We start from the raw sequence: 22,859 nt of genomic DNA, 5'->3' as shown, positions 1-22,859 counted from the left end.
AGGCAGAGAACAAATATACAGGAAAGGACCAAATCCAGACCAGGTGGTTTGGGAACGCGTATAGTATTTGTGTTTCTCAGAGAACTTTGTAGATGTGTACAGTGCATTTTGATGTTTTCCCTGCTTCCTTCCCCCAACTCTCCTGGACCCTAATACGTCACACTCCAAGCTTTGTGCCTGCTCCTCCTTCTCCTTCTAGCTCACTGAGTTCCACCCGTGTTGCCTATGTGTGCATAGGTGTGGGGTCCATCCGCTGGAGCGTGGACAACCCACCAGGGACCACAGCCTCTGAGGAAAACAAACTCTCCTTCTCCCTGGAGTCATCAATTACCAATACCTCCTGAGCAAGGAGTGGGGCCTCCCGAAACAGGGCACTTTCAAAGAGAAATCGAGAGAGTGCCTTAAACTTGATCCTTCACACCTGGGAAATTTTACACGACCTTGGGTACATAGGCATGTAAAATAGGTATGTAAGTAAAACACTTGCTGATAAGTAATCATAAAGAAATGCATTTTAAAAGAACCTTTTGATGTATGTGTAATCTCACCATTTATTAAAGATGAAAGCAAATTTACACACTAATGTGATTGTCTAATACAATAAAATCCCATATACTAATTTTATACTTATATGCTACAGGAAGATGGTAGGAAAACATTTAAAGCTTTTGTTTTTGTAATTAAATCAATGTGTTTCTACAAGAGCAGAAAACTTCATATGCACAGTAGGTACACTAAAATTCATAGTACAGGACTGTGGAGACATCTCTGTGGATAAGAGTGCTTGCTGTGTGTGTTGGTGAGTTTTTTTTTTTTTTCAACTTGACATGGGCTTGGACCATTCAGGAAGAGGGAACTTCAATTGATTAGCAAGTCTATAGGGCATTCTTGATTAATGATTAGTGTCAGAGAGTCCAGTCCATTATGGGTGGTTCCATTCCTGGGCAGGTAGTCCTGGGTAATATAAGAAAGCAGGCTGGGCCGGCGGTGGTGGCGCACGCCCTTAATCCCAGCACTCGGGAGGCAGAGGCCGGCAGATCTCTGTGAGTTTGAGGCCAGCCTGGACTCCAAAGCGAGTTCCAGGAAAGGCGAAAAGCTACAAGAGAAACCCTGTCTTGAAAAAAAAAAAAAAAGCAGGCTGAGTGAGGCATGAGGAACAAGCCAGTAAGCAGCACTCCTCCATGGCCTCTGCTTCAGTTCCTGCCTCCAGGTTCCTCCTTTGAGTTCCTGCCCTGACTTCTTTCATGTGGACTCTGACTGGGGCACGGAGGACAAATACACCATTTTCTCCCCAGTAACTTTTGGTCATGGTGTTTTATAATACCAATACAAAGCAAAACTAAGATGCCATGCAAGTATGTAGAAAGCCAGGTATGGCCATGGGTGCCTGCAGCCATAGCATTATGTGGGGCACAGACAGGAGGGTCACTGAGGCTTATTGGTTGCCAGCCTAGCCCCACCCAGGTTCAGTGAGGGACCCTGTCTCAAGGGAATAAGGTGGAGAGAGACAGGGCAGAGCATCAACACCCTCTTTTGGTATCCTCATTCATGCCCTACTTGTGGACCTACACACCCACCCCCAACTCACACATATACACTTATACACACATTCTCTGTCTGTCTCTCTGTATTTCTCACACACACAGAGTAAGATAAGTGACAGTCAGTGGTCTCAAACCTGAGTGGAGGCGTTTCAGGGGGGCATATACACACATTCTCTGTCTGTCTGTCTGTCTATCTATCTCTCTGTATCTCTCACATACACAGAGTAAGATAAGTGACAGTCAGTGGTCTCAAACCTGAGTGGAGGTGTTTCAGGGGGGCATTTGTTGACATCGAATGCTGCTGTGGCAAACTTGTATGCTTAGAACCAAGGCTGCCATGAAATTGATGATCAGGTATGGTATATGCTACCAGAAAACACCAGGGATCCATTACACCGTTGGTTTAGAATTAATTTTTGGTTGTGCCTTCAGAAATACTTCCCTGTTGCCAATTTCTTTGCACATTCACTTTTCCATTCCATATATGGTTTAGATAAGGTGGTCAGAGAAGTGAATCCAAATGGGTGGGGCCTGAAGGCTGAGAATAAGCCTTTCCTGAAGGTCTGGAGGAAGAGCCTTCTAGACAGGTGGAACAGCAGACACAAAGGTCCTGAGGTGGGTACCAGAAAGTGTTTGGTAAGTAAGGAAGGGCAGCTGAGATCCGTTGGAGAGACTGGCGTGGAAGCCGCACTACCTGGGCCAGAATAAAGGGTTCGAGTTGATTCTAAAAGAAACGGAGGCTGTGGGAGGGTCTTAAGTTTGGAGAATGCAATCTGTTTTGAAATTTTGAGTAACTTTAGCTGCTGTGGAGAGAATAGATGAGGAGGAGGCTAGAGAGGAAGTAGACTTTGGCAGTTCCTCAGTAAATTAAGTGTGGAATTACCATGTTATCTAGCAATTCCATCCCAGGTACATACCACAAAGAACTGAAAACCTGTGTTCAACTGAAAACTTGTGCACGAGTGCTCACTCCAGTGCTGTCTGCAGTAGTCAGAATCAGAAGTAACTGGCCGGGCGGTGGTGGTGCAGCACTTGGGAGGTAGAGGCAGATGGATCTCTGTGAGTTTGAGGTCAGCCTGGACTACAGAGTGAGAGTGAGTTCCAGGAGAGCCAGGGCTACACAGAGAAACCCCTTTTCAAACCCCTTCCCCTCCCCAAAATGAAGTAGCAATTATCTATATAGTGGAATATTATTTAGCCATACAAAAGATAAAAGTACTATTCTACAACACATCTGAGCCTTTGCTACACATGCTTCTGGAAGAAAACAGGCATAAAAGAAGACTCATGCTTTCATTTATATGCAGTATCTAAAACATCAATAAATCAATGGGGACCAAAAGCTGATGTGTGGTTTGGGTTGGGAAGAGGCAGTAAGAGCAGGTAGAGGCCACAGCAGCAGTTTATGTTGGGAGGACAATGAGATGATGTTCAGTAAGGCATGGGGTACACTTTGGAAGCAGGGGGAAGAAAGAAGACCCATGGTTGGAACTTGGCTTGAGAGCAAAGAAGAACCAATGATGGGCTTGCATACAGAGAATGACGCCTTCTGTGGGTGGGGGAGGATTCCAGGCAAGCACTAGATTTGGGAAACCTAGTTTTGTGAATACTTAGGTGAGATCATCCTTTTTCTTGGAGGGTACCCATTGAGGAGTCTGTGAGAGGCAGCTGCCTGTTGTCCTGTATCAATGATGGAAAGCTGGTTCATTTTGAGTAGCAAGGTTCTTTTCCTGCTTACCTGGGCAGCTTTCTTTTTGTCTGTGTAGAATGGGCTCTGCAGACATTTGGTAAATGTGAATAAGCTTGAGCTTTGAAATAATGCAAGAATAAAAGGGATCCTGAGCCCCAGATAACACCATGGAGCTGTCAAGTTAGTTTTGCCTTATAAATGAGAGAACAAAGTGAAGTAGCTTAATCTTCAGTTGTGTGTCTGTGAAGTTGTGTGTCTGTGTCATGGTAACTGGTACAGTTGTGTGTCTGTGTCAGGGTAACTGGTTACAGTTGTGTGTCTGTGTCACGGTAACTGGGTGTAGTTGTGTGTCTGTGTCACAGTGACTGGGTGTAGTTATGGGTCTCTCCTCTGTTATAGTTCCAATCTGGCACCATGCCAGATTCAGAAATGAAAATGATTCTGGGGCTGGAGAGAATGCTCGGCAGTTAAAGCCCTTGTTGGACTTCCAGAGGACACAATCCTGTTCCCAGCACCCATGTCAGGTGACTCACTATCACCTTTAACCCCAACTCCGGGGAAATCCAACACCCTTTTTGGTCTCTGCAGGCACTTGCACTCACACTCACACTCACACTCACACACACACACACACACACACACACACACACACACACACACACTTTTTTAATCTTAAAAGCATTATTCCTAGTAACTTCCAAGCTTTTCTCCTTAGTCAGAACACCCCCCTCCAACCAGAATATTGAAGTTGCTCAGAAAAAGGTAATTGTTTTTTCCTGTACTGGAGATGGAGCCCAGGGCCTCACACATGTTAGGTAAGTGCCCTTGCCCTGGGCAACACCCCTAGATCTTCAAAGACAGTTTATGAATGATATGCAAATCCAATACATTAAATAATTTTCCAAAACTGCTTTGAACCCCACTAATCCTAACCAATGTCAGCCATCAGCACATGCCAGTAATGCGAAACAAGCGTCCACATCTTTAATGTGTCGATTTTGCTCAGGCTCCCCAGTGTTCATGTACAAAGCCTCACTTCTACACCAGCTGAAGCTGATAACATTGAGGAGTCTGCCATCCTCTAGGTGCCAAGAAGTCTACTGGGTTCTGTCTCACTGCTGAGAACATAAATCCCTCAGTGCAGATGGAAACATTGTTGGAGTCTCCAGATAGAGTCCGGTGGGGACTGGCCTGCCAGTTGTTTCTCAGCAACTTAAAAAAAAAAAAAAAAGTCCCCCTCTGAAGTTACAAGCAAAGTCAACTCCGAGGAGTGGGAACTGAAGCCAGGGGGTCAGCCTTTCACCGCTAGGCTTTTCTCACTGCTGCGGCCACTGGGGTGCTTGTGTGGTGAGCAGCTTCCACCTGGCTTTCAATATTCCTGCATTCTGGCACTTGCACCCATCATAGCCCTCTCCAGCCTTGTCTCTTGGGTTCTTTCAGGTGATTACTGCATACTAAGGAAAAAGGCACATTGGCTCTGCCGTTAGAGTGAGAAAGACAGCCAGGCACCGACCGTGACTCAGACCTTCCTTTCTCTTATCTTTTTGCGTTTGTGTATTCGTGTGCATGCCTGACCAGAGGTTGATATCAGACGTCCTTCCCAAAGACTCCTCACCTTATCTTTTTGAGGCAAGACCTCTCCCTAAACCCAGGATTCACCAGTGCGGCTAGACTGGGTGGCCGGTGGGTTCCAGGGAATCTGCCTGGTGGCTGCACACCACACCTGGCTTTTACGTGGTGCCACAGATTCAAGTTCAGGTCCTCATACTTCCTGAGCAAGCGCTTTCTGGACTGAGCTGTCTTTCCAGCTCCCTAACCTCTCACTTTGATTGAGCTCTCTGCAGTAACCCTGGGAGAGGGTATATTGCTGAAACACACGTTCTTGCTGGCACGGTTGGCATCACTCTAGTTCCACCGCTGGGCTTGGCTGTGAACTGCCAGGGTCCTGCCTTTGAAGCTGCACATAGTCTACCACTTGGAGCGCAGCTCCATCTTTCTCCAGCTTTCCACATGGTTACCAAAAGTTCTTGTGTGTCTCCATCTTTCTCCAGCTTTCCACATGGTTACCAAAAGGTCTTGTGTGTGGCCACTTGGGGCTTCTTCTGTCCCTTGCACAAACTTTTAGGAGGCCTTGTCCTTGGTTGTTTAGTGAGCAGCCTCGAGAACCATGCTACCTGGGTTCAAATTTCAGCTCCAGTAATTATTGTCAGTGTGACTCTGGGAATTTCATTTAGCCTCGCAGTGCCTGTTTCACATATGTGCAGGGGGATAACTGCAGTACCTATCTTAGTGGGGCTATTACAACTATGGATGTAGACCCTTATCAGGCTCCCATTTTGGGGAGAATGTATATCTAGAATGAAGGAAGCAAGCTTTGTCTGCAAAGAGTATACAGTAAATGTTTTTGGCTTTGAGGGATATGATATTTCTGTTACCACTGTTCAATTCTACCCTTGTAATGTGAAAGCCACCCTGGATCAAAAGTCAATGAATATACACAGTAATGGTCCAAGAAAACTTTATTTAGCTGGAGTCTAGTGGCACAAGCCTATAATCCCAGCTGTAGGGGAGGTTAAGACAGGGGGATTGAAATTTCAAGACCTGCTTGGGCTACACGGTGAGTTCAAGGCAACTTAGTAAAACCTTGTCTCAGTACAAAAGTTTTTAAAGAAAAGAGGTGAAGTTCAGTGGTTAGTGTTACCCTAATGTGTGTGAAGTCCTGGGTATCAATCCCTAATACCCTGTAAACAAAAACTCAGCAACAAAACAAGACCTCTGTTCATTCTGTGAAAGGCAAAGTTGGCACACTCCCGCAGGTTGTTGACACCTGAAAGAAAAGATCCTCTCCTCTTGCACCCTGTTTTATCAGCCTCCCTTAGAGGTCTGCTGACGCCCTCTAGTGGAAGCATCTAAAGTAGTGGCCACGGTGTGACTTCACCAATACAGCGGCAGGCCTGTGCGTTGCAGCCCCAGTCTTTAGTAAGAAGAGGTAGTTACCAACTGTGTTAAGCTGGCTCACATATTTCCCAGATCACTCTGTTTAAATCTTTATAATATCTTAAATATTTTATTTGTGTGTGTGTGGATGCTACCTGTGAGCAGGTGCCCACAGAGGCCTGAAGAGACAGTTGGAGTCCCCAGAGCTGGAGTTAGAGGTGGTTGTGACTTACCTGTGATACAGATGTTGGGAACTAAACTAGCCTCTCTGGAAGAGCAGCAGATACTCATAATACTGAGCTGTCTCTCTGTCCCCACCTTTAATATTTTAGTACAAATAAAACCAACAATGCACCAGGTGGTGGCCATACATGCCTTTAATCTCAACACTCTGGAGACAGAGACTGGCAGATTTCTGTGAGTTTGAGGCCAGCCTGCTCTACAGAGTGAGTTCCAGGATAGCCAGGGAAGTTTCACAGAGAAACCCCGTCTCAAAAACAAACAAAAACCCAGCAATGCGGTGGTACTTTCATTCATTAGTGCTGTCATGTGACATGCTTGAAAGACAAGGATTAAAAGCAGCATATAATCTTCCAAGATCTGAATAAACAATTTATATAGAATGCTACCTGTGTCCCAGTAAAGTCTGTATGTCAATCAAGTTGGTAAAAACAAACCAACCAGATACAGTCAGTGCTCGTTGAGATGAAATGACAACCTCTTTTACATGGTGTTGGTGGTTGGCGGTGTCAGGATGAAGATGAATCTCTCTTTCCCAGCCACCCACTGTCAGAAACGCATTGGAGTAGACGATGAATGCAAGCTTCGTGCTTTCTGTGAGAATCCAGGGCCACAGAAGTGGCTGCTGATGCTCTCGGGGTGAAGATGGAAGGGTTGTATGGTCCAAGTCAGTGGTGGGAATGACAAACAAGGTCTTGACTCACCTCAGAGGGCACCTGCTGTTGAGTCAGGGGCATTCTTGTTATAGACAGGGGAGAACTGGAAAGAGAAAACACAGGTCTGGCTGAGGATGCACTGTGGGTGCCAATCTGAGTGTTCTCAACTTAGCTATTGTATATAAAAAAAGTGGGGGGAGATATTCCTGGACTGACAGATACTACTGTGCCTCATCTGTTGGGACCTAAAAGAGCTGCAGAATCTGAAAGTTTTCAGTCTCTCTAAAGAAGATGATGTCCAACACTATGTGTCAGAAAACCCTTAAACAAAGAAGGCCAGGACCAAAGCACCCAAGATTCAGCATCTTGTTACTCCATGTGTCCTGCAACACAAATGCCAATCTATTGCCTTGAAGAGACAACTCATAAGAAAAATGAGGAGGAAGCAGCAGAATATGCTAAACTTTTGGCCAAGAGAATGAAGGAAGCCAAAGAAAAATGCTAGGAACAGATTGCCAAGAGATGTAGGCTGATCTCGCTGAGAGCTTTCTACTTCGGAGTTCAATCAAAAACAAGTCTCTAAGAGTAACAAATAAATGATCAGACCTTGCAGGAGTGGGGAAATGCAATAACAAGGGTACTCTGGGGTCAGTGAGAGATTCATTGGGGGTAAAAGCACCTGCTGCCAAGCCTGGCGATCTGAGTTCAATCCCTGAGATGCACATGGTAGGAGAGAATTAACTCTGACCTCCACACATGCTCTCCCCACGCGTCTTGAAGGATGTCCCCTCCGTTCCCTTTTTTGTTTTGATTTGTTTGAGACAGGGACTTATGTAGCTCAGACTGGCCTCAAACTTGCTGCATAAGTGGCCTTAAACTCCTGATTCCCCTGCTTCTACCCCCCCAGATGCTGAACTTACAGACCACCGCCATGGCCAGTCTGTCCCTTTGCTTTGTACTTTTTATTCATTTCTACAGGACCATTGTAGCTGGAGGAGTTTCCCAAGCTCCCTAGTGTGCTCCCCTAGAGTGAAGACCACAGAACTGCCTAGCTGGACCAAACCATCTCACGCTACGCTCCCTTATTCACACCCCAGTTCACGTTCAGGAGTCACCTGTGAATCTCCAGCTGTCTCAGCAACGTCCAGACAGAGACCACTCATCTCTTCGCCCAACAGCAGTTTACTGGCAGCCATTAACATTTAGCAATCAGATTTTATTTCTTCCCTTCACATTATCAAATGCAGGGATTCTCCTTGTAAACATCAGAGTGAGTAAAAAGTCTTCTCTGATCAGCGGGGCTGTCCCATGTCCTCAAGAGAATCACTGTCGGTAGCTGTCTGCTTGTCCTTCCAGAACTTTTTTTCAAAATGCACTTTAGATGAATGGAGTCTTGGTGTGCAGGTGCATAATTTATAGAGCTTCTGGGTCAAGGGGACTTCAGTTCTGGAAACTGACTGATGGTATCTGTGCCTTACAAGACTCTGCAGAAACTTAGCACTGGCCGTGCTCTGGCGCCCTTCCTCCTTTCCTCTGAGGTCAGCTGTCACTTACCTTTCTCTTCCAAACTCTGTCCTCATCTCTCTGGGTTCATGGAACACAGATATTATAGAGCAGTGACTTATCCCATTGCTGTGACAAATATCTAACAGGGGGAACTTAAGGGAGGGAGGGAGGGAGGGACGGAGGGAGGAAGAAAGGAAGGAAGGAAGGAAGGGAGGGAGGGAGGAAGGGAGGAAGGAGGAAGGAAGGAAGGAAGGAGGGAGGGACGGAGGGAGGAAGAAAGGAAGGAAGGAAGGAAGGAAGGGAGGGAGGAGGGAGGAAGGGAGGAAGGAGGAAGAAAGGAAGGAAGGAAGGGAGGAAGGGAGGGAGGAAGGGAGGGAGGAAGGGAGGTTAATTTGTTTGGGGGGCTGTAATGCATCATGGCAGAGAAGGCATGTTGGTAAGGAGGCAGGACACATTGTGTCCACAGTATAAAGCAGAGAGAGATGAACGATTTTAGCCTTCTTATTGAGCCTGTGGGATGGTGCTGCCCATTTAGGGGGGGGGGTGTTCCTCTCTCAGTTAACTTGTCTGGATATATCCTCATGGACACATCTAGAGATATATCTCCCAGGTGATTTTAAATGCATTCAGGTTGACAACAGAGGTTAGCAATCATACAATGCTGTTCCTTTCTTGGATTTACAAACCCACATCTGTCACCAAAATATATACTGAGTTAAGGCTGAGAGGAAATTAAAGGTTCCTGGAAGTCCAGCTTAGGACAAAGCAAATTCTCGCCTTGCTCCAAGTGGGATCATTACCCAGGCAGAACATGGGCACTATTCCTATGACTTTGGAACCACATCTAGCTGAATAAATACCTTCCATCCATCCATCCATCACCAACAGTAATATTCACTTGCCTCTGTAGCAGTAGGGGCTGCTGCTGTGTAGGTGGCAGCAGAAGGTTCTGGAAGGTCTACGTGAGATGTGGAGGGAAGGCCTGAGGAGCATGGCACAGCATTTGCTATCCAACAGACTCCTGGGGCTAGTCTGAGCATTTGTGCCCAGAAGAGCCAAAGGAAGGCACCAGAGACTAGGTTTTGAGAGTGTTTTGGGGGTTCTGGGGTACATAGCACATTTTATTAACCTGCTTTTAACTGCAGGAGCAAAGCACCTGATAAACAACTTAACCAGACATCCTGGTGGTCCATCTCTGTCATTCCAGCCACCTAGGAGGCTGGGGCAGGAGGATGGCAAGTGCAAGGATAGCCTAGTGCTACACAATGAGGCCCTATCTCAAAATAAAATATAAAAGGAGGCATGGAGATATAGCTCAGTGGTGCATGCTTGACCAGCATGTGTGAGGCCTTAGGTTCAGCACTCCATACCTGAAACAAAACAAAACAGATCTCAAAGGAGGACAGGTTCTCACTTGGGTGGTTTGGCTTTGCTGGTTTGAGACAGAGAGGTTGAGCACCGTGTCAGGGAGCATGTGATTGGGCAGAGCTACTCACTTCTCAGTGGCTAGGAAGGAGAGAGGGAGGGGGCAGAGGAGAGGAAGAGGGGAGGAGAGAGGAGAGGAAAAGAGAGGAGAGCAGAGGAGAGGGGAGGGGAGAAGAAAGGAGAGGAGAGCAGGGGAGAGAGGAGGAGAGGGGAGGGGAGGAGAAATAAGAGGAGAGGAGAGGAGAGGGGAGAAGAGGAGAAAAAGGAGGGGGAGAGGAAAGGGGAGGAGAGGAGAGGGAAGAGGAGGGGAGAGAGGAAAGGAGAGGGGAGGGGGAGGGGGAGAGAGGAGAGGAGAGGAAGGAGAGGAGAGGAGAGGAGAGGAGAGGAGAGGAGAGGAGAGGAGAGGAGAGGAGAGGAGAGTGGTGGTTTCAATGAGAATAGCTCCCATAGGCTCATTTATTTGAATACTTGATCCCCACTTGGAGGAACTGTCTTGGAAAGGATTGGGATGTGTGGTCTTGTTGGTGAAGGTGCGCCACTGGGAGCAGGCTTTGAAGTTCCAAGGCCCAAGCCAGGCCATGTCTTGCTCTGTCTGCTTCCGACTTTCAGATCAGGATGTAGCTCTCAGCTACTGATCTAGCGCCATGGTGGCCGCCATGCTCCCTGCCATGATGATAATGGAATGGCCCTCTGAATGTGTAAGCAAGGCCCCAATCTAGTACTTCCTTCTGTAAGTTACCCTGGCTATCGTGTCTCTTCACAGCAATAGAAAAGTGAGTATGACAAGAAGAGAGGAGAGAACCCTTGAGTGGCCCCTTCCCATAACTTACTTCTTCCGGCGAGGCACGTCTACCTCCCAATCATGTCATCAAATATGAACCCTGAGCGGATGAACCCACCGATGACATCTGCCCCCTCACGGTCCAGGCACTTCCCAAAGCCTGATCACTGGACACCAGAATGGGGACCAAGCCTTCGACACAAGAGGATATTCAGTATCCAAACTGTAATAGACACGTGTAGAAAAATACATAGGCTGTAAGCAGTCAGTGTGGCAATGCTAACACCTGTGTAAGGAGCTGCCACCAGGCCGAGAAAGGGACCAAGGCCAGCGGAACCGGGTCTTCTCATGCCCCTCATCTTTCTTCTCCTCTGCAGGAAAGCATGCTCAAGCATCTTTGGTATTGGCTCTTTCACTTTCCATACTGTTTTCATCACCTTAGAATGCACCATGAACCAGACATTTGGCACAGCCTTTATAGATTTACTAAGAAATCATTTTTTTTTTTGGGCAGGGGGAGTATACTTTTCACTTGATTTCATGCTTGTGAAATCCATGCATGTTATTGTACAGTGTTTGTACATGTTCAGTGTTGTCGGGTTTTCCACCATGTTATATGGAAAACCCTTTCAGTGTGTGTGTAGGGATGTGCATGTGTGTTTACATGTATGTGCATGTCCTTGTGTGCCTGTAGAGGCTGGAGCCTGAGGTCAGCTGTCTTCTTCAGTTACTCTCCGCCTTGTATATTGAGGCAAGGTCTCTCACTTAAACCCAGAGCTCAACGATTCTGCTAGACTATCTGGGTGGCTTGCTTTTTGACCCTCTGTCTCTGCCTCCTGGATGTTGAGATTACCAATGGGCCTCCACACTTAGCAGCTTTTATGTGGGGTCTGGGGACCCCTGGTCATGTACTTCCACAACAAGAACTTTACCCACTGAACTGTCTCCTTAGCCTAGGTGCTTAAAAGTTTCAATATGACAATGTTTTCATTAATTCTTTGAGAATTTCATACATGCATACAATTTTATTTTGATTTTCCCAACTCCTCCCGGATCCACCTCCTGCCATCTTACTCCTTCCCAAACTTATGGCCTCATTTTTTTTTAAAAATGACCCACTGGGTCTAATTTGTGCTGCCCATATACCCATGGGTATGGGGCTATCCACTGCAGTGTGATGACCTGCCGGGGACCACAGCCTTAAAGAAAACTAACCCCACTCTCCTCAAGCCATCGACTGCCAATAGCTCCTGAGTTAGCGGTGGGAACTCTGAGTCCCTCCCATGCCTACGTCAGAATGCCGACTGGCTCGATTTTGTGCAGGCCTTATGCAGGCAACCACAGTCGCCTTGAGTTCATGAGTGCAGCTGCCCCATCGTGCCTAGAAGATATTGCTTCACCCCAGTCTTCCTTCACCTGTGGCTCTTACACGCTTTCTACCTCCCCTTCTACGATGGTCCCTAAGCCTTGGAAGGAAGGGGAGCTATACAGATGTCTCCTTTGTGGCTGAGTTCTTCATAGACACTTAATCTCTGCATTTTGACCACTTGTGGCAAACCACACTCCAAAACAAAACAAAACAGCAACTCTTGGCCTTGTAAGGTGGCCCAGCAGGGACGAGCACTGGCTGCCAAGCCTGACCACCTTCGTTTGATTTGGGCGTCCACATGGTAGACAGAGAGAACTGACTTTAACAAACTGTCCTCTGGCCTCCACACATGACCACAATAGATAAATTGATGTAATACATAAAAGAAAGCAAGCAAACAAGAAACAAAGCTCATGCTACCATCAGAGGATGCTTCTGTTCCTCCTCCTCCTCCTCCTCCTCCTCCTCCTCCTCCTCCTCCTCCTCCTCCTCCTCGTCCTAATCACCGGTGCTTTCTGCAGAACTGTCCGGACCAGACGGGAGACAGATGAACACTGAGGAAACTGCCCGGGTAGCAGTGATTAGGCCAGGCCTGCTGGCCAGTGGGTCCGGGAGATTCTCTGCCTCCCCGTGCTGGGATCGCAAGCCGGCACCACCGCTTGGTCCTTTTTTTGTTGCTGTTGTTTTGTTTAAGCATAGGTTATAGGGACTGAACTTGGGTACTCATGCTTGAATGCCAAGCGGTTTATAGACTGAGCCAGCTCTCCAGCCCCTCCTAGGTGAGTCTTGATCTAAACGAGTTGGTAAGAGAGCATGAGACAGTAAGACCCTGAGACTAGCGGAGGGTGGGTGGGTGTGGTTAGTGGTGGGATGGGTGGAAGGGGGGGGGTGTGGGTGATGGTGGGATGGGTGGAAGGGATGGGTGTGATTGGTTGTGGGATGGGTGGAGGGGGTGGGTGTGATTGGTTGTGGAATGGGTGGAGGGGGTGGGTGTGGGTGATGGTGGGATGGGTGGAGGGGGTGGGTGTGGGTGATGGTGGGATGGGTGGGGGGAGTGGACAGGAGACCCAGCTCCTCTATTATTGTGGTGTAGCCCTGCTCCATCAGATCTTGCTTCTACTTCTATTCAACTCTGAGCCCATCATCTCTTTTAAATTTAAGGGGAACTCAAAAAGAACATAGTTTTCTTGATGGCTCTGAGAAAATGGGGATTTGGGAGGGAGTTGAAGAAGTAAAACCTCAACCCCATCTGAGATTTGCGATTGAGCTGAGACTCTCAGCATCCCCAGAGCATTGCTTTAAAAGGAAAAAAAAAAAGAAGTTGTGCGAAAGAAACAAAGACTGAGATTTGCATTTGAATGTGGTGCCAATCAACCTTCATTAGGGGGAACACAGCGCTGCACCATTAGGGAAGGGAGATTTGCTCATTAGTTTGTAGACCCAAGGCATTATTCTAAGGGATGCTCAGAAGCTGAGGATGCATCAGTGACCACCATGTTTCTCCCCAGAGACAGGGGCTGCTCCAGGGAGTGACTGTGCTTTCTGTCCCCTCCCTTCCCTATTCACTCACATGTCCCTCCAGGATCTTCCCTTGAATCCCCTGAGACTGCAGGATGTTAAAGGGCTGAACGAGTAATAGAAACTTCTAGATTTCTACTTTGGGGAAAACTATGGCTCCATATATAGAAATACAAAGCAAATCATCCTAGGAGGTGAGAGAAAGTCTGCTTTCTGAATTCCAGTCATCGAGTGGAGGAGTCTGGTGGGTGGGAGGAAGGATGGAGACACACAGCAAGGCCACCATGTTCGGCTAGAACACCAGATTAGAAATTCAAAGGTCAAATCTCTGCCCGAACGACTGGACAACTGGGGCAGCTGTAACGTTGGGTTGGAAGGAAGATTGCAGAGAATGAGACAGGTGTGAAAGTTTTCGGGTTTGGGGCTCAAGAGTAACATTGGTGTGGAGCGTCAGTGCCACAGATCCATAGACAGACACAGGCCAAGTGATGGGGTGGGGCTGGCTCTCTTCTTCCAGGTTTCAGAGGAAGCAGGGAGGTTCTGTGCATGTGACTGTGACTTGCCTCCCCAGTGAGAAATCACTCTAAGTATTCAGGAAAAACAAGGAGAAAGCTCTTTACCAAAAAGGTGCTCGGCTAATGTGGCGCTCTATGGCAGACGCCCAAAGAGGAGTGGGCCTTGAGTGGAGGACTTTACTAACTTGCATCCACACATCCTGTCATTCTTAAATCTCGTGTAGGTCCTGGCCTCAGGTTACGTTTTGAACAACTTAAACTGAGAAAGGAGAATGCAAGATTTACACAACAAAGATATTACTAGTAATATTTCTTAAGTGTAACAGTGTTGTTCTTTTTGAATAGTTGTTACCCAGGTCCATCTTGTCAGCCTGGCAGAAGTGTGCTTTTCCTGACAAGGGCGCAGGGGACTTAACTGCAGACCCAGACTTAATGATGGTTGTGACCCTGAACGGCCCCCTGGGGCTGCCTGTTTTTAGGAGATGGGCCCAATGGCTGGTTCTAAGTCGGTGCTGTCTCCATTGTTACGGGAAAGGAGCCTAAAGGCTGGTCAGTCCTGGTGAACAAACATTTATACCCTTGCATCCTAAATTTCCACTTATTTCTTACAGGCCTGGTTATCTTTGGGGTAGTTTGGAGGCAGAGCTCTTTTACCTAAATCCCATCTGTGTGATTTAATGTCTCCTAAACAAATTATTAGCAGATCGTTTGTAAAACCAATTCTGTTGTTTTGAGTTTCCTCTACATCAACTGAAGACTGGTACATGGCAGAGGCCTGCAGACCGGCTGTTTCGGAATCAGCCAGTGAAGGCAGAGAGGGAAGGCTATTCAGGAAAACAAGTTACTTTAGTTTTAGAGACCAGATTATTGTGGTTTCAGGAATTGCCACTTTAACCAAAATGGAGGAGCTTTACAAAATGGTGTGATTATAGCTAATGCAGTGTTAGTAACTGCAGGCAAACAACTCTGCCCAGGCTACCCAACTTAGCTTAATGGAGGAGAGGTTTATTTATTTTAGAATTTCAGGCCATCAGAATAGCAAGCCATGGTGGCCATGGGAACATGAAGATGAAGCTGTTTTTATTTCCAAGAACCAGGAAACAGAGAGAGCGCTGAAACCAGGGTCCAGGCTGTAACCTTCCAGGGCTATCCCCTAGTGGCCTACCAATCTCCTCCAGCTAGGCCACATCTCTTAAAGATTCCACAGCCTCCCAAAGCCGCATCACTCTCTGGGGAACACATGTTCCAACAGGAGCCTGTGGTGGACATTTCAATTCAAGGTCACTGGGGTTACTGTAAACCAAGTATGATACTTTTCATTTTATTGCATGCTGACTTTCTAATCCCAGCCCTTAGATGATGTCTAATGAATAGGTGGTCCCTCATCCAACAGGAGCATTGTCCGATTTAGAAAACAGAAATTGCAGATACAGAGAGAGGCACAGAGGGATGACAGCAGAGAGAAGGCAAGTCCCCTGAAGGCTGAGGACTGGAGCAACCTTCGTGACCAAGAGAAGATTGCTTGGAAATTCTGGAACTATGAAGAGGCCAGGAAAGACTCCTCTACAGACTCTACCGGCATAAGGAGTTTAATTTGGCTCAGTCAATGCGTCAGACAGCTTGCTTCCAGAACTGGGAGATTATTCATGGCTGTATACATTGCCAACTCTCCAACCCTTGCCTTTGTTTTTAAAGCCATTCTGTTTGCGGGGCTCAGATAGAGCAGCCCTCGCGTGTCTGTACACGTGATAGAGCGTCAAGGACAGTGACAGGCCTGGAACCTGGTCTGAGGTAGGTGAGACACTACCGCAGAATGAAATAGCAAGAAACAATCAAACGCGGCCTAGAAGTCCGTTTCTCCTTGAGTTTCGGGTGGCTTCCACCAGGGGGCAGAGCGGGACTTCTGTGCACAAGAAAGAAAAGGCTCTCAAGACAAACCTCCAGCAGGCTAGTTCCCTGAAGCTAAGACCACCCCTCAAATACCATCCTACCTCATTCCACCCTACCTCACTGCCCCCAAGCACCACTACCACCCGACCCCATCCCCAAAACATTCCCACCTCCGCTCTACCTTCAAAAAACGTCCCTGTTCACACACTGCGCCCCCAAACACTACCGCTACCACAGTTCCCCGCTAGGGGGGAGTAGAGGTCAAAGAGACTCCCCCAGTGCTAGAGGAAAAGAGAACCAGGCTGGGATAGCGCAGTTTGATATCCAGTGCCCCACACTCTTTCATGCATGCTGTAGGGGACAGGTCATCTGCTTTTCCTTCAAACAGATCTTGAATCCATTCTCAATTCAGCAGTACTCTGGTGGAAAACAGTTAACGTCTGTATCCTAGGAATACATCTGAGATGACTGCCCAGAAACTCGTGTTTTCCTGCCATTGCTTCCGCAACCTCGCACCCCTGACCAAAGCAGACCTCAGGGTTTTGACAGGAGGGACCGGAAATACAGACAGGAAGGAGCGCATTGCGTCCCTTCTGGGGGACTTACACGCTGATGGCCAGTTAAAGCCAAGAACATCTTCTTCAGAGTGTGAGCCAGGGTGCTCACATCAGACACATCTTTCCAAAGAGCACACATTCTCAACCCTTGAGTATCTAGCACAGGAATGCTGGTCTGTTTGCAAAGGTCCAGGCTGAAGGGCAAAAGGGACTGGAGTTCAGAATGGACCAGTCGCTGGGCAGGCTGCGCACCTGACGTGTGTGTGTGTGTGTGTGTGTGTGTGTGTGTGTGTACTGTTTTCTGATATGCAGGTAGTTGCTCACAGCCTACCTGAGCATCCACTTTGTGGATGCTGGTCTGGTAAGAGAAAACAGCACCACACTGTAGTTTTAATTACATCCTCTTCATTGTGCGTGGGATGGAGCATTTTCTCCTGTGTCTATAAACTGTTTTTGTATTTCCTTTCCTGAGTTACCTTCCCAATATCTTTATATCACAGCTCCTTAAACTGCCCATCACGTAACTGAATGTGGGCCTCAAGAATAATTCGGCAACAGTGAGTGGTTTCTAAAGGTGTGGTGACCAAAGTCAGTCAAAAGCCATACATACAGGGAACTGAGGTGTCTTTGGCAGGACCATCTCATGAGCTCACTGCAGCCTTGATTCTGAACACAGCCCAGGCCACTTCACACTGCTTATGCCCTCATGGTGTGAGTTCTCTGCTCTGAATACAGAAACACAGGGACTCAATTACAGAAAACATAGGCGTTTCCTATTTTCCTACTGTCGTTCCTCAACAAGTGACAAACCAGCATATGTCTGGATTGCATTCTGCTGAAATACTTGATTTTTATAAATTGTTTTGAGCTGCTAACTCAAGTCCGGGCTCCCCACCCCCCCCCGCCCCCACCGAGACAGGGTTTCTCTGCATAGTTTTGGTGCCTGCCCTGGATCTTGCTCTGTAGACCAGGCTGGCCTTGAACTCATGGAGATCCACCTGGTTCTGCCTCCTGAGTGCTAGGATTAAAGGCGTGCACCACTACCACCCAGCCAGACCAAAGTTTTATATATATATATATATAAAAAATCACTGAATAGTCATAAGGAGTCATGTTATTAATAGCTTACCTTAAAAAATCTTACATGTAAGTCTGTTTATACATATATCTCATTTCAATATATTTCAATGTGTATAGTTGAGATGAAATTCTCTCACCTGGGCTGACAGAGCTCCCTCCAAGAGCCAAAGATACCTATCAAAGACTCCAACACCAGATGTGAGAATCCCTCCTTTGAGTTGTTGGTGAGGGCTGTTCAAGAGACTCTCAAGACAAACTCGCTATTGCAATTTCTTTCGGTTGGGCTCCAGAAGCGGAAGGTACACCCCTATTGCTGAAGACACCAGGCACTTCAGGAACTCGACCCAGAGGCCCCTGAGCTGGAACTGACCTGAATGCTTTCTCCTTCCTGAGGACCAACTTTCATAGCACCTTTGGTATTAGAAGGTATCAATCAAGCTTCCAAAGGAGGGCAACAACCAACAGTCCTACCTAGCTATGATGCCTAATGAACCAAAACAACAACCAGCATGGCACGATAACCCTAAGGGTGCGGTAGGGGCATTTGTAAGTTGGTGGTAACTAACAACTCCCTAATTGTACTTAAGACTCCGTCAAGAAGAGGGAGCTCATGCCTGCTACTGGGAACCTAACCCACTGGCCAGGGCTAGTGAAGTCATGGATTTTGGAAGAGAAACTACAACCACCGCTTTACTAAACCGGCATAATCCCTATCTATACTCCAAATATTTTCTCATACAGTGACAGATAAGTGTAGTCCTCACCCCTCATCAAGGAAACTTCTCTTTGCAACAGATGGAGACCACTACAGACAACCACAACCAGTCAGAATGCAGAGTTGTGGAGCCCGGTCACCATGGACACACCTGGAAACAGCCCCTGCACCTGAGGCTCAGGGAACATTGCGGTAGACAGGGATGGAAAGACTGAAGAACCAGAGTGTAGGTAGATTTTCCTGTCCTGCCAGCCAGCTCCCAAATCACGACGTGGAGACTTATTATTAACTATGAAAGCTCAGCCAACAGCTGAGGCTTGCCCCACTAACTCTAATAACTTAAATTAACCCATTTCTTTTCATCTATGTGTTGCCACATGACTCGAGGCATTTGCCTATCCTCCTGAATATCTTGCTCCATCTCCATCTCTGGCTGGCTACTCTCCACATCCCCACCCTTTCTTGCTCCCAGGGTCTTTTCTGCACTGAAAATCCTGCCTAGCTATTGGCCATTCAGCTTTTTATTAAACCAATCTGAGTGACACATCTTTACAGTGTACAAAAAGATTATCCCACAACACCAGAGGATCAGGGAATTTGGGGTGAGATTGTGTCTCCTAGTAATGTCAGAAGTCACACCCATAAAAATCTCACCAACGTGACTGCCTAAAGACGAGCTGAACAAGGACAACACGATAGACATGCTAAAGTGGATGGGGAAAGACCATGGGGCCTCATCCTATGCAAAGAGCTACAGGCAACTAAGGAATGATGGGGTAGGAGACATAATCTTCTCCAGGGAGGAGCACACCAATTTGTTATACAATAACAAATGGTGAGCTCTGAAGACACATACCTACAGGTAACACTATACAGGCTGAACAGGTTATATTTAGGAATACACACACACACACACACACACACACACACACACACACACCCCTATACATATATGCATGCAACAACAATTAATGAAAAAGAAGGCCATGAATTTGAAAGTGAGAAAGGAGGGGCATATGGGAAGGTTTGGAGGGAGGGAAGGGAAAGGAGAAGTGATGTAATTATAGTCAAAGACAGAAAGAAAAAATCATTAAACAAAGGCCTGGAATTAGTATAGATATATATGTCCAATAATTTTGGAAGTGGACCTAAAGATATTTCTGCCATTTTGTGTTAAGCATTTATGTGAGGTGGAGTTCTCAGTGTTAATGGTTCTAAAATCAAAGTTCAGGAGCCAGAGTGAAGGCTCAGTGTTTAAGAGTGCTGCTTTTCCAGAAGTTGTAGACCGCTCACAACTGCCTGTAACATCAGATGTGATGGGGCCTTCTGGCCTCCATGGGCACCTGTATACATAGTGCGCGTGCGCGCGCGCGCGCACACGCGCACACACACACACACACACACACACACACACACACACTAAAATACCTAAAAAACCCATTCATTGATCAACTAAAAAAGTGTTAAAAATACTCTACATTCTGAAGTGTCAAATACTCAGTCAAGATTTAATTTTTTGATTGCGTTTTGCAGCACTAGGGTCTCAACACATGCCAGACAAGTGCGCTGCCACTGAACTGTATCCCCAGCCCAAGATTTAGCTCTTTATGTAAAAATAGCAAGATCATCCATTTCATTGATATGCAAATGTACTTCAATTTTTAGTAAGTGGTAAGATTACATGTATACCAAAGAAGTGTTTTAAAATAAATTCCTCCATAATTTATTATCAGTGAATGTCTGGCTTTGATGACTATTTTACATATCTCTATACACAGAGTCATATAATGATTACTCAGCCAAGCAAGTGATGGCTGAGGGTCAGCCCTAAACAAGACATTCACACCGGTCCCTCTGAGGCTCAGGGAACGCTGCAGAAGAGGGGGTGGAGTATGTAAGAATGGAAAGGTAGGGTGAAGGGCTTGGAAATGCCATGCCCTAGACTCTGCAGGAGCCTTGTGACTACCAACTCAGACTTCAGTTACCTGCACCCAGGCCGCACAAGGCTGGTGCGTTCAACAATCAGTCCTGGCTGAGAAGGGGCTCGTGTGATAGATTCTGCGAGACAGGGAACCATTATCTTTAGTTGTGTGACCGCTGCCGTGCCCGCTGGGCTCCAGTGGTTATCTCCAAACCCATGGCCACACAGATGGCCCTGGTTTAAATTTCAGTGGGTCACAAAACAAAATGAATAGACATGAACACGAGAAAGAGATCTGTAGAGAACAGGGGAGGGAGGTGGGTGTTGGGGAGATTGGAGAGGGTGGGTTGAGAGTGGTCAGCGTGCATTTGGTTCAGATGTGAAATCATCAAAGAAAAAAATCAATTAATAAAAAAAAAACGGTCAAAAGAATTTTCAGCTGAAGAGGGATGAGAAGTGGAGAAGGGTTAAGAAATTCTGCTCGGCACTGATCAGGTCTCCTGTTCTTCAACACTTTCTTTTTCTTATCTGGTTCCATTATTACTCAGCTTCTCTGACAAGTTTATTTTTGGCCTGTTTCATGTGCTTGAGCTCTCTCCTCCTCTACCCATTGCAGTTGGCAGATGCCCCCCAATTACCTTCACACTTGAACTTGTCCTCTGTCACAGTGCTCTGCGGATCCTTCATCTCCAGGATACACGCTGTCAGTTCAGAAATACAAACGAACTGTCTTGGTCTTGTTTGGTGCCTTCCGTTTTGAACTCTCTCTCTTCCTCCCTTTTTAGCTCTTCAGGTAGCACTCCAAATTCTCCTATGACCTTAGAGATTTTTTGGGGGGAGGACAACCTAAGTCGTGTTGGACAAGTCTGTTCCTCATGTCTGCCGCAGAACTGAATTTGAAAAGAGCTTGCTTATGTATGTGGGAGGAAGCGGGAGAAACCCATGGGCGAAGACAGTGTGGTGGTGAGCACCTGTAGCCTTATCACTGGGCGAGGTGGAGGCAGGAGGATGAGGAATCTGAGCATAGCCTGGGTGACATAGACCCTATCTCAGAAATCACAATAACAATAACCCTCCCAAATGAAGGAGAGTTGAAAATTCATTCAGCATTTACATGTTGAACAGAAACAATTTTGGAAGACCTTAGACCCAGTGCCTATCAGTGGTTAACTGGTGTGTGTGTGTGTGTGTGTGTGTGTGTGTGTGTGTGTGTGTGTGTATGTGTGTGTGTGTGACATTTTATTCTTACTTTGTACAGTTCATTTATTTACAGTCCCACGGTGGACCCCAGGGCCTCTGCACGCTATGCACGAGCTCCGACAATCTGCAGCTGTAGTGCATGGGAGGGCTGGGAAAGGGCTCTGCAGAGCCCCTAGCTCTGTGTCCCCTCCATTCTGTGACTACATCCCAAGGTTTTTGCTTTCGGCAGTACATCTTGGAAAGTCTTTTTATGTCAAAGCCATGAAAATCCACTTCACTTTTTAAAAGACTAAGTGACATTCTACCGTGTAAGCTCAGGGATAAAGTGGACATTCCCCTACTCCTGGGAAAGAAATGGACTTACCTCTTGATTTGGATTTGAGTATGTGTCAAGGACAGAGTCTCCAAACAGTTCCTGGCTCAAACGTGTTTTTTCTTTTCGTCTTCCTCATTTCTAATATTTGAGGCTGTTTTGTAATTTCCTTCCGAAGGAGTTGTGCCAGTGTATGCTCACCCCAACAATGTGTGAGGTGTTTGTTGTGATATTTCCTGTTTAACCTCTCGGCAGGCTTTTGAACATGTCACCATATTTCGTGAGTCCCCAGTGAAGTCAGGAACTATCTAAGCGTTTATGAAGCATTTGGGTTTCTTTTCCTGTGACAGACTCTGGCTCTGATTCCCTGCCAGCTTTGTTTTGTTCTTGGGTTGTTAGTTTTTGTCTTCTTCTTCTTCTTCTTCTTCTTCTTCTTCTTCTTCTTCTTCTTCTTCTTCTTCTTCTTCTTCTTCTTCTTCTTCTTCTTCTTCTTCTCCTTCTCCTTCTCCTTCTCCTTCTCCTTCTCCTTCTCCTTCTCCTTCTCCTTCTCCTTCTCCTTCTCCTTCTCCTTCTCCTTCTCCTTCTCCTTCTCCTTCTCCTTCTCCTTCTCCTTCTCCTTCTCCTTCTCCTTCTCCTTCTCCTTCTTCTTCTTCTTCTTCTTCTTCTTCTTCTTCTTCTCCTTCTTCTCCTTCTCCTCCTTCTCCTCCTCCTCCTCCTCCTCCTTCTCCTCCTCCTCTTCTTTTTCTTCTTGTTCTTGTTCTCCTCCTCCTCCTCCTCTTCCTCCTCCTCCTCCTTCTTCTTTTGCTGACATTTTTGGTTTTCAGAAGGTAGAGGAAGTATCTAGAGGAACTATTGACTTAAGCCAAGTTCTGGTCAACCACATGGAAAAAGACGGTGAGGGAAGTGACAAGATGCCCGTTAGAAAGTGTTTGTGTCATTTTAGGAACGCTGTCTGCCTCCTACGTCTTTGGTTAACCCCCAGTTCCATCCTGCCTGGCTGGG

The 22,859-nt window shown here is 46.8% G+C and overlaps 1 long non-coding RNA gene across 1 annotated transcript; it reads right to left on the bottom strand.

Moving 5' to 3' along the window:
* Nucleotides 1-6,629: 6,629 nt before the first annotated feature.
* Nucleotides 6,630-22,254, bottom strand: LOC119089039. The gene is made up of 3 exons (XR_005092887.1): nt 21,909-22,254; nt 20,983-21,162; nt 6,630-7,170 (listed from the first exon to the last, which is right to left on the bottom strand). It is a non-coding gene; the product is annotated as an uncharacterized LOC119089039 (long non-coding RNA).
* Nucleotides 22,255-22,859: the final 605 nt, after the last annotated feature.

Source organism: Peromyscus leucopus, chromosome 1 (assembly GCF_004664715.2).
Source record: "Peromyscus leucopus breed LL Stock chromosome 1, UCI_PerLeu_2.1, whole genome shotgun sequence".
NCBI lineage: Eukaryota > Metazoa > Chordata > Mammalia > Rodentia > Cricetidae > Peromyscus > Peromyscus leucopus.
The sequence above is the reverse complement of the archived record's forward strand: the minus strand, read 5'-3'. Positions and strand labels throughout refer to the sequence as shown.